The sequence below is a fragment of the Equus przewalskii genome, chromosome 17 (genome assembly GCF_037783145.1).
Source record: "Equus przewalskii isolate Varuska chromosome 17, EquPr2, whole genome shotgun sequence".
In the NCBI taxonomy this organism is placed as follows: Eukaryota; Metazoa; Chordata; class Mammalia; order Perissodactyla; family Equidae; genus Equus; species Equus przewalskii.
The window spans coordinates 43,173,892-43,187,003 of record NC_091847.1 but is presented as its reverse complement, the minus strand read 5'-3'; positions in this window follow the sequence as shown (position 1 = coordinate 43,187,003).

Here is a 13,112-nt window from a genome sequence, read left to right as displayed (position 1 = left end):
AGCAGGTTTCTGAGCTACCTTCCTCAACCAGTAGGTGGTTTGGCCTCAAGGAATCACTGGTTTTATTTTTATTACTAGTTTTATTTTATGTTTATTACTAGTTTAAGCATAATCGGGGGTAAATTTGCTATAAAACAACACAGCGCCTTCCAATGACAAATGTAAATGACATTCACAGTATTGGTAAATAATTTACCTCTATGCACCCTTAGAGAGGAAGGCAAGTGACCTATGTATATCTAGTGAGGTGCTTCTATTCCAGAGTTTGAATCCTGGGGACATGAGACAAAGGTAATAGGTTCTATCAAGGTTAATTTTATAGTAAAACTGGTGGAGCTGAGGATTTAGCAGTATGATCCTTGCAGAGTTCTTAGGTGTCCTTGGGTGACATCTTAGAAAGAGAAGAGTTTGGCTGTGTCTTTCCTCCCTTGGATCCTGGCCAAGCCTTGTCTTCCAGCCTTTCTGGTTATCATTTGTGCTAACTCATGCCCTTCCGATAAATTCCTATTCTGTTTATTTTACCCCAAGAAAGTTTCTGTTGTTTGCAACTAAGAGCCAAACCAATAGTGAAGAAATATAATGCCATAATGATATGACTTGCTTTACATCTGAGATAGGCATTATAAAACTGTAGATATCAATCTAATCATCTACAATAATTGCCCAATAAATAAGACTGCAACTAGATGAAATTAAAATAAAAGAAAACTGAACAGCATGTATTTTTGTCTACATCCATCTTTTTAAAAAATAATTGAACAACAGATTCTAGAAATTTAATTAAAAAGCCACTTTTGACTTCTGTTTCTGGTTCCAGCATGTAAGGAGTTTGGAAGTTGTCATTCTGTCCTAACAACAATGAAAAAGCTGAGCAAACTGAAAAATCAACAACTCTTTCTAGATCTGTCAGAAAAGTGAGGTCAGAGGGTAAACCATTGTCCCTAAAATTGGAGAAACAGACAAATGAATATAGAGACTCACAACCTACCCCTCAGCAGAAACCTCTATAAGAATCAGTGCCAGGGCCGGCCTGGTGATACAGCAGTTAAGTGCACATGTTCTGCTTCGGCAGCCCTGGGTTTGCTGGTTCGGATCCCGGGTGCGGACATGGCACTGCATGGCAAGCCATGCTGTGGTAGGCATCCCACATATAGGGTAGAGGAAGATGGGCATGGATGTTAGCTCAGGGCCAGACTTCAGAAAAAAGAGGAGACTTGGTGGCAGATGTTAGCTCAGGGCTAATCTTCCTCGGGAAAAAAACAAAAAAGAATTAGTGCCAGGATAGAAAAACCTCAACTTCCCCTGACAAATTGCCAGAAGCTTAGAGTGGATGAGTCTGAGAGTTAAAAATTCTAGGGAGCCCAGTCCTAAGAGAGGTCTCAATACTTTGGCAAGTTTTACCTCCATAAGTTAGACTAGGTTCTCACAGTGAATATTCAAGAAATATCTCCCCAGTGCTTTCAGCAGTGAGAAGAGAAAAGGAGCCATATTGAGATACACCAGATCATTCTGTTCTTCACAAGGCCTGCCCTAAAGAGAAACTATTTTGCCAGAGCCTGAATTATTGGGGCTTTATCAGAGCCTAACCAACTTAGGGGGAGAGAAATACCCAACCCCAGCTGGCTCTAGCCATCTACTTGGCAGAAGGAAATACTCAATGCCAACCCCCTCTCGCCTTCCACATGGGACAAGGGAAATACCCAACTCTAGCCCACTCTAGCCATCTTAAAGGGGGAAAAATTGAGAAGCACTTGTGAAGTTCACAGTCCAGAGGCAGAGGATCACTAAAAGATGGAGACCTAATCATAAGAGTACAGAATGCTTCTTCTGCCCCTTCTCCCTCACCACTACATTATTAAAGGCCTGTTTACCTCAGCTCCTTTCACTCAGTAGATCACATCTAGCGATCAAGAAAAATCACAAGCATAATAAAAGGCCAAAAACACAGCTTAAAGAGACAAAGTAAGCACCAGAAACAGACTCAGATATAGCAGAGATGTTGGAATCATCAAACTGGGAATTAAAAACAACTATGATTAATATGCTAAAGGCTCTATTGGATAGAGTCGACACGTACATGCAAGAACAGATGGGCAATGCAAGTAGAGAGATGGAAATTCTAAGAAAGAATAAAAAAGAAAAATTAGAAATCAAAAACAGAAATGTAACAGAAATGAAGAATGCCTTTGATGGGCTTATTAGTAGACTGGATGTGCGGGTGAAAGAATCTCTGAGCTTGAGGATATGTCAATAGAAACTTCCAAAATGAAAAAGCAAGGAGAAAAAAGACTGGACAAAGTAAACAGAATATCCAAGAACTTTAGGACAACTACAAAAGATGAAACATACATGTAATAGGAATAACAGAAGGAGAAGCACGAGAAAAAGGAACAGAAGCAATATATGAAGGAGTAATGACTGAGAATTTCTCAAAATTAATGTCAGACGTCAAACCAACCACAGAACCAGGAAGCTCGGAGAATATCAGGCAGAATAAATGCCAAAAAATCCGACGCATAGGCATATGATATTCAAACCTAAGAAAATGACAGGTAAAGAAAAAATCTTGAAAGAAGCCAAAGGAAAATACACCTTACCTATAGAGGAGCAAAGATAAGAATTAGATCTGACTTCTCCTCAGAAACCATGCAAGCAAGAAGAAAATGAAGTGAAGTATTTAAGATGTTAAGAGGAAAAAAACACCAACCTGGAATTCTATACCTCTGTGAAATTATCCTTAAAAAGTGAAGGAAAAATAAAGCTTTCCTCAGACAAACAAAAATTGAGGGAATTTGTTGCTCATGGACCTGACTTGCAAGAAATATTAAAAGAAGGTCTTCAGAGAGAAGGAAAATGATATAGGTCAGAAACCTGGATCTACATAAATAAAGGAGGAGCATTGGAGAGGGAAAAACTGAAGGTAAAATAAATAATTAGTTTCCTTATTCTTAATTGATCTAACAGATAGTTTTTTTTTCAAAATAATATCACCAATGTATTCAACTATGTATGTGTATATATACTTTGACATATATATATATACACACCCATTTATGCTTATGTATAGGTGAAATGAATGACAATAATGATACAAGAGATGAAAGGAGTTAGATTATTTTGTTATTACAAGGTACTTGCACTCTGTGTGAAGTAGTATAGTGCTGTTTGAAAGTGGACTTGAATTAGTTGTAAAGGTATATTGCAAACTCTAGGGCAACCGCTAAAAAACGTTTTAAAAAAATATAACATGTGTGCTAAGAAAAGAGAGAAAATTTATACATAAAATGTTCAATTAAAAACATAAAAGGCAAAAAGAAATGAAGACAAAAAATAGGAACAAAGAAAAAGGGCAACGAATAGAAAACAGTAATAAATATTGTAGACATTAATTCAGTTATACCAATAATCACTTTAAATATCAATGGTCTAAATACACCAATTAAAAGCCAGAGATTGTCAGAGTAGATCCAAATACAAAACCCAACTATATGCTGTTTACAAGAAACCTGCTTTAAATATATAAAGACATGTAGGTTAAACGTAAAAGGATGGAGAAAGATATACCATGTGTCTTAGTCTGCTTCAGCTGCCATAACAAAATACCATAGACTGAGTGGCTTAAACAACAGAAACTTTTTTCTCATAGATTTTGAGGCGGGGAATCCCAAGATTAAGGTCCCAGCAAAGTAGGCTTCAATCTGAGGCCTCTTCTTTTGGTTTGTAGGTGGCTACCATCTAGCTGTGTGCTCACCTGACCTCCTCTTTAGGCACTCAGGTGGGGAAGAGAGAGAGTGCAAAGTCTCTGATGTCTCTTCTTATATGGGCGCTAATTCCACTATAAGGGTCTCACCCTTATGACCCCATCGAACCCTGATTACCTCTCAAAGCCTTCACACTGGGAGTTAGGTATTAAGGGCACCACTCTCATGCTGGGATGCTGATAGTGGAGGAGGCTCTGTGTACGTGGGGAGAAAGGGCATATGGGGACAATGTAACTTCTGTTCAATTTTGCTATAAATCTAAACTTACTCTAAAAAGTAGAGTCTAATAAAAAAAAAAGCAGCTTTCAAGGTAGATCATGGAATCAATAGACATCTAACCCATGCACAACATCTGTAGCATCTTTTTGGTCATGCAATATTAAGCGACAGTAAAACTGATGATTATGGATCCTACAATATCCAACATTGCTTTCCCTGTAAGAAAAGAAAATGAGTTTATATTCATCATAGTTTGTGTTAAGTGTACAAGTTTATAGACAAATATTTTAAAATTACTATTTCCTATGTGATAAATTTGTACATGTGTATATTAGTCCTCAAACTATTAAAAAAACACAGAACCGATTTCTAATTGCTCAACCACTATAGCTAAATGACAATTTATAGTGCTTATAATGTGGATTTCCTAAGACCTAGTGTCCTCAGAGTTGAATATATTAGGTCTGTAGTTATTAAAGAACAAAGCAACACTTTCATTCAGCCGTCCCCAGGGAAACGCTGTCTGGCATCGCCAACTTTCAGATGATTCACCACTTCTTACCTTTAAATTTCTCCAATAACGTGTGGGAAATCATTTAGGGGCTTTTAGCTTGGCAAAATGAAGTTAATCTGCCTACTCCCTCTTTGTGTGTGTGTGTGTGTATGTATAGTATTTGTGTATGTACAATGCACACACACATTCATTTCTGCAGTATTTTATGAATTATTATGTACTTTAAAAAGAATTCATGTTCCAGAGTCAGAATTCTGCTCCACTTCTTATGATCTATATGATTTTAGTCAAGTTATTTAACATCTCCAAGCCTCAGATTTCTTACCTATAATAATTCTTTTTGTATCTCATAGGACATTTTAGAATTTTAAATGAGATAATACACACAAAATGCTCAGTACCCTGAGTATTATTATTACTGCCCTGCTTATACTCAGTAAGTACATTATAGTCATTGTCATCATCATCATCATTCTTATTACTATTGTCTAATGTAGGTCTTACAGATTTTTGAAAAGCAAGTTTTTATCCTTAGATCATCCTTTCTTCTATCCTCTATTTCTCCAGCCTTATTAGCCTGCACCATGCTCCTTTTGGAGTTTTCATAGTGTCAAACCAACTCTCCCCTTCTGTTGTGACCGAACTTCATGAAAGTTTGCTGTTACCTGCCGTTTTTTCCCATTGACACTCAACTCATCCCAATCGGCTCCGGTTTCTCATCATATTAAAGTTAATCTCATTAGGGTGGCCAAATTATGTTTTGCAACCTTGTCTCAATCACCAAACTATATTATTTTTTTTAATACTTATGTACCGAATGAATTTTCCTGTAGCAATTAATCATGGAAATCAAGCATTCCAATGCTTCTCCATTGGCTTCAGCAACACAACTCTTTGCTGTTCTCTTATCTTTATGGCACCTTATTATTGGCGCTCTCCATGATCTTGATTCTTTCACATTTTAGATATTCTTCCTACTGCTATTATCAACATGTTTAGCCTCATTTGCTTCCTGTCCTCTCACTTAAACTAAGTTCCTATTTCCACGGGCCAATTGAGTATTGCCACCACTAATTCTATATTTCCACAAACATTCTCCTTACTTCTATCCTCATACCAAATTGGAAATTTATTCATCTTCTTAAGGTACTTCCTAAGTATCTACAATGGCTTAGATGCCCCTCCCTAACTCCTCTGCAGAGTGTTGAATAGGCCCTTGCCATTTTTTGCTTTATTATTGTAATAGCCTCCAACATCAGAGCCCTGAAGGTATCCAGTTAATTATGGTCAAACTTACACTTTTGTTACACAAATTACTCAACACTCAGTTGCTTAAACAGCAATAATTTATTCACAGTTATCAGTGGGTCATCTGTCTATGCTGGGCTCAGCTCAGGGGCTTTGCTGATCTGGGCTGGGCTTGCTTGTCCATCTGGTGGTTGTTGATCAAGTCTAGGATAAGCCGGGGCAGTTTGACTCTTCTCCACCTGTCTTTCTTTTTTCTCCTTCTGGAACAAGAATGTAGCACAGGCAAAACAACTGCAAGACCACATGACTGGAAAGAAGAACTGTAAAGGTGTCTTGAGTCATAGGCTGGAAACAGGCGCAACATCACTTATATCTTACTTTATTGCTAAAGCAAATCATGTTGACTTGTGCTTAAAGCCAGAGAGTGGAGAAATACACTCTGCTTCTTTTGTCCATGGCAAAGGGCATAGACACAGGGATGAATGAAGAATTGGAGCCAGTGATGCAAACTACCACACTGAGTGTAGTGTTTTCCCAACCCAATCTGTTCTCCTTATTGCCAATGATTCTTAAAACTATAAACTTGATCATGTTAATTTCTGGCCTAAAATCTGTTAGTTTCTTTTTGGATAAAATAAGGCTTCTTCACTTGGCTCATAAGATCCTTTATCTTACCAAACTTCCTTTGCCAACTGGAGCATTCATTTGTTGCTTTATCTGCCCATCATTTCCATTTTCCCTTAGGGAATCAATCACTTCTCCACCATTCCATAGCATCTGAGTTAGGCACAGAGATGGGCATGGGCTGAAGGGTAAACTAATCATATTACCCTTTTCCTTTACAACAGGAATTCTTCCATTGGTGTAAAATATTACAGTATGGGGGAAACAAATTCCTCTTTTTGCTGAAGTTATTGGCAATCATTTTACTGCCTCATGAAGGGAGACTATCAGCAGAATAAAGGCAACATACAAAGGAAAGCAGAGCTGAGAAATGAAGATTTAGAGGTGGTGAAGGGAAAGAAAAAAAGAGACCCAGACTCTTATTGCGTTTCATAACAAGAAGACATGATATTAGAGTGATTCCTCCTATCCATCAGTAAATACAGTCAGCTTTACCTTCAAAAGCTACCCAGAATCAGAGAACTTCTCAGAACTTCCATTGCTACAAGCCATTATCATCTGTCTTGTGGATTGTTGCAAGAGTGCCTTATGGGTCTCCTTGCTTCTGACCTTCTCTCCCTACTCTCTATGCTCAACACAGTGTGTCCCTGTAAGTACCAAGTGACATCTGTTCCCTAACTTGTCTCCAGGGACAATCTGGCCATCTTCCATCTCTCTAGTCTCAGACCTTTGCTCACTCTGCCCTGGGCACAAGACTTTTCTGCTGCTTCCAACACACATCATACATGCTCCTGCCCCAGGGCCTTTGTAGTTGCTGTTCTTTCCTGGAGTTCTCTTCCTCCAAATATCTATTTGAGTTTTCTCTCATCTTCTTCAGGTGTTTGCTGGAGCATCATCTTCTCAGTCAGGCCTTATGAGATCAACATATTTAAAAGTTGAATCTCCATCCTTCTTCCCTGCATTATATCCTCCATTAGAACTTCTAAATATATAACATACCATATAACACACTTACATGTTTTGGTTTTTCTCTGTTTCTGCTCAATGAGGTCAGGTTTTAATTTTATTTATTTATTTATTGGTCTATTTTATTAGTGTTCTCCCTCCATTGTCTGGGGTAGTGCCTGACCCTGACATGTAAGAGGCTCTTAATAAATTTGTGTAAAATAAATAAGTAAAGGGACACACTTACCTTTGTGTGTGTCTCCCCGCTGTGCTGTGGTGTGGAGGTCAGGGACCACATGAAACTTATCCTTTCCTCTGGCCTCTACCCCTACTGGACAGCAGAGCACAGAATATTCAATGAATGAGTTTTTGTTTGTTTTTGTGTGTATGTGTTTGTGTGTGTGTGTGTGTTTGTTTTTTGGGTTTTGGGGTTTTTTGGTGCATACAACTAGTAAGTGTTAGAGCTGATACTGAAACCTACGTCTTTTAACCCCAAGTCTCTCCATGGCTGTTTCCTTCAAAGACAATGAATGTCAGCCTCAGAAAAATCTGGCTGAAGAGGCCTGAGTGTTATTTTTTGACTTGTAACAAACACTATCTCATTCACACTGATTTCCTGATTCTATCAAATCTGCATTTAATGCTTGATTCACATGTGAGAACTGTGCGATCTGGTAGTAAAACACTGTAATACATTTGGCAAAATTCAAGCCAAGTACAGAGTATATTATTGAAATACAGCCCAGTTCTGTAGGCATTAATGATCATATATCCTCTTTAAGAGATGGAAAATGCGTTTTTGGCTGCCAGTATCTCTAGCTCTAAAGATTGAATGGAAAAGGTGTGTCAACTCTTACTCTGTGTATTTTTCCTGACCCTTTTCCCAAGATTGTTTTAATTTTCTGATGGGCAGTTTTGCCAGGAAAATATTTTTCTACATTGCAATATCTTCATGAACTAAAAAAATAAGGTATGGAGAAGTGCATACCCAAAAAATTGAGCAGAGAAAGTATAACTCCTTTGATTAGACTTTTTCCATACTTATCTCAGCTGAGGCTTAATTTAATATTTATTTTCTCTGTTTTATACTCTTACTGTCTTCTGGGAGAAACTACTGCTGCTCACAGCACAGGTTTTTATAGTTTGATTTATCTATCATTTTTCTTCAGTATTTACCAAATAAACACAATGTTTCACGGCTTTAAACTGCATGGTAGAATGCTGTAAATCTTTCCCTCATTTTTGCAACATCTTTGGCAGCATATTCTTACCATTTTTTTTCTGTTAAGAAAATTATAAAAATCAGAGGGTAAAGAAGTTGCTTTTTCCCTTAAGAGAATGGAAAGAGCAATCATAATGAAGAGTTTTCAACATTCTTTTCCAGAATCCTAGTCTTCTTGTAAGGGGACTAATATTACGACTACTAATATGATTATTACCCTCATCTCTGCTGCTGCTAGTACCATTATTGAGCTGTCTTACTTGCGTGTCTTCTTTCATCCTCAAAACTCTCTTATAAGGTGGGTACTATTTATTAACCCCATTTTATGGAAATTGAGACTCACAGTGGGTAAATAATGTTCTCAAGGTCACAAAGCTAGTAAAGGCTGGTGATTGGATCTGAACACAGATCTGCCTGCTTTCTCTTTAAATGTGTGGTATGAAACTCACGGCATTGCTACAAAGCCTAGAACCCAGGTAACTGAGTTCTTCAAGAGTATAGCACGTGGATTTTAGCAACCTATTAAAGAAATTCCAGTATACTTCAAATTGATTCAATGTGCCATGTCAGCATTTTGTTCTTATATTAAAATATTTTAGGAAATTAAAAAAAGGAGGAAACTATAACAAGGTTACAGGTGATAATAGGATTCTATGTTTTTTAAATTGTAATGATAAATGAGGACAATTCAGTGAATTTTCTGTGGATAAAATAACACATATCATCAAAATTCATTTTGAAACCCAGTCTTCACTATAGGACATTATATGAACTACTAGGTTTATAAATTAACAAATATGAATCTGTTTTCAGGAAAAATTAATTTTGTGTTAGTTCAGAGTAGGAGATCCTCCTTGAATTGGTTTTGAAGGTGGTTAAATGGGGAAAAAGAATAAAATTTTACAGTGCCTTTTACAAGGGAGGCACATATCTTATTATACAACTAATTTCCTCTTAAAAGCCCTTTGAGGTGGCCGTCTTATTCTAGCTTTAAAGATTAGGAAACTGATGCTCAATGAGATAAAATAACTTGCTTAAAGTCTCCAAGCCAGATAATTGCAGAGCCTGGATGTGGTCCCAAGATTACCTTGGCATTAACCCACTGGCTTCTCTTGGTCCGTGTCTTTAAGTGTCGAGTCTATGGTGAACTAGAAGAAGAACGGTAGGGGATGTAATCAGATACATCACCCTAGGGAGCTGGGTCAGGTAGGTCCTTGTAGACCATAAAGAGTTTGACTTTACTTTGAATGAAATGGGAAAGCACTAGAGGCCTTTGAGGAGAGACACAACACAATCTGACTTAGGCATTAAGAGTATTACTGGCTGTTCTAAAAATAGACCCTAGGATAATAAGGACTGAGATAGGGAGATCAGTTAGGGATTATTGCAGTAATTCATGCAGAGAATCTGATTTAAATCATATTTTGATGATAGAACCAACAGGATTTGTTAATGGATTGGATGAATATTCACAATATGGTGCTTGCAAAATGCTATCTATCTTCTCTGCCTTCTCCTTCACCCTACATAAACACATTATACCTTTGTCATAGTCAGATTTATATTTTAGAAAGAACACTGGGGAGAAAGCAATAGAGGAGATTATGACTAGAGGCAAGAAGACCAGGTAGAAGTCTGTTGTAATAATCGTAATGCTGGATTATGGTGGCTTGTACCAAGAGAGTGATCATGGAGATGGAGATAGCTCTGTAGATTTAGGATAGGAATTAGTAACTGATAGATAGTGGAGCATGAAAGAGAAGAACGATTCCTAGCTTTCTGACTTAAGCAACAGTTTGGGTGATGAAGCCATTGTAAGATAAGGAAACATAGGAGACAGAGAATAGTTTGAAAGCAGGAGATAGTGGGAGAATACGAAATCACTTTTGGACACACTGAGTTTGGGCTTCTTGTGGTGGTTCCAGGTGGTTTTTAAGAGAGGGCGGGTTCCGTAAGTGTGTGCTTAGAGGAGACATCATGGCTGGGGACGGGGAGTGAGGCTCACCATTACGTAAATAATTAAAGCCACGAGACTAGTTGAGATCATCCAAGCAGAAGGTTTAGAATGGAAAGAACAAGGGGTTGAAGACAGCTCTAAGAAGAATATCTTCATTTAAGGAGTGTGCTGAGGCAAAGGAGTCCAAGAAGTAGGGTGAAAAAGAGTGGCCAGAGGGGCCTGTGTAAAATTATGAAGGTTGAGCGTAGGGAAGCCAAGGAAATGAGAGTGCGTGGTCAACAGTGTCAAATATTGGCAACAGTCACAGTGAATCAAGGATTGAAAGTAAATCCAGTGGATTTAGCAACATAGAACTAGCATTGACTTTGCTAATTTCAGTGTTGAGGACGGATCGCGTTACTGTAGTTTACATGTTGGCCTGTCTGTTAGACAAGAAGCTCCCATAGCACAGTGCTGAGTTCTTGAATCTTTGTTCAATTCCATCCCCATCCCCAACCTCATGGCATATCAAACAATAGAGATTTGAGATTTGACCGTCCGTCTGAAATGGTGACTTAAACTGCAACAGTAAATCATGGGATCCATGTTGTATGTGCTATGCCCCTTATGCCTCTTAAAAAATATTATCCTCAATTAATTTTCACTGAGAGACTTAAGACTACTGGAATATATAGTACCTTGAATTGCATTTGTCATTTCCTGCTTAATCATAGATGTCTCATCTTATTTTTAGTGCCACTAAGAATTACTATCTTTGGGAGCTAATCACTATAGAGTCACACAGTGTCAGTTATTTGTGACTTGTACAATCTAATTTGATGACTGTACAACTTACATCCAAGGAATGTCACATTCCACAGTGTGCTGTGTTGGATGGCAAGATCATTTTACACTGAATTCCAAGTCTCTATACTGCACCACTAATATATCTGGATGTGAATACCCCAGTTTGTGAGCTATAGAACTCCTTTGTTCCCTTGCAATAGATGTTGTATTAAACTATCCTTCATACCCCAAAGACAGTGCTCCTTCCCTATAAAGCACCCCATTATACCCGAGTGCAGTGTAGGGCTTTTGTAGTCTCACTCAGAACTCCATTCATGTCCTCTCTAAGAAAGGCTTCTTTGTAGCATGAGCATTAGTAGAACTCCCTAAAATCTCAGGTTCTCTGGAAGGACTCTAAAGAGAAGAAAGGGGAAATGTTAGGCCATGTATTTGGTGCAAATATAAATAAAAGAATGATCAGTTCAAGATATTGCTCCCTTTGCAATAATGCTAGTGAGTGAGGAATTTGTGTGCCTGTTTTCATCACATTGTTCTGATGACAGTGCTGCTCTTCTTTGCCTGCTTTAATGGTGTTTACCTACTTATTTTTTATACCTTCCACCTTTGGCCTTGCTTTTTCAAGGCAAGAAACTTATGCACACCCAGGGACCAAAAATTTCCATAAGCTGCTTTTTATCAAATAAAACATTCGTACAAATATAAGGATTTTTGGATTTCGAAGTTAAGTTTCCTACCCCTACCTCTATAACATTTCAAGGAGATTCAGTTTGACTTTGAAAGCAAAAGCATTTTTCCCCAATTTTGTCAAATATCTAATTTGATTCTTTGTCATTTTTTTTCTATTTGTTACAACAAAGAAAGGAAGGACGGAAGGAAGGCAGAGAGAGAGCGAGAAAGAGAGAAAAAAACAGAAAGAAGGAAGGAAAGAAAAAATGAAAGAAAGAAAGAAATCATCGTGGAGGAAAAGTCAGAGCAGAGAGTATATTAGGCTGAGGCAAATGGTATTCACCTTTTATAGTCCCTATGTTTTATAATGAAGATACTTCATTGAAACAATGATGCATACTTCAAGGGTTCCCTGGAGAGCCATGAATCCTGTTTGGAGAGATTCATGAATATGTGCATTAGCACAATCCAACTGGAACTTGCCCTTAAAACCGAACCACAAGAGAAGCTGATCAGTTTCTGCTTATGTATATAATCAGAAGGTTATCATATTATCTCCCTCTCCACGGGAAAAGCAGATGCGTATTTTTCTACCACCTTAAGACGAGAAATGCCGAAGGAAACAACAATCTTTTTCCCTTCTGTGATGTTCGTTACATGAAACCCACATAGAGACCTTTTAAGACTGATCTCTAGTAAAAAGAGCAGAAAATGAATATAGGCTCAATTTTTCAAAATGAATTTTAGTTTTTGCATAAGGAGAATAATAGAACAAACCTTCAAAATACGCATTTCTGCCGTAATTTGCTGATGGTCATTAATAACACCACATTGAGTTCAAAGATTGCTAGAGGTTGCATATATGGGACAAATATTTCACAGGCAAAGCTTACAAAAAGGTACATGAGACTGTGCCTTAGAGATGAATGAGGGACACATGGCAGATCTGGAAGTAGTAGTTTATTTAAAGTACAAAGAATTCCATGAAAAATATTTCTAACTAGCAGCTGGTGCCCAAGATTCAATAAAAATGGCCAGCCACCACTAAGCTAGTGACGGTGGTAAAGAGGAGCAGGTATATTCTTAGATTTATCTTTAGGTTCTTAGTTCCATGAACTCCAAACAAAATAGAGTATAAAAAAGGGAAAAAAGGGGAAAAAGTGGGCTGGC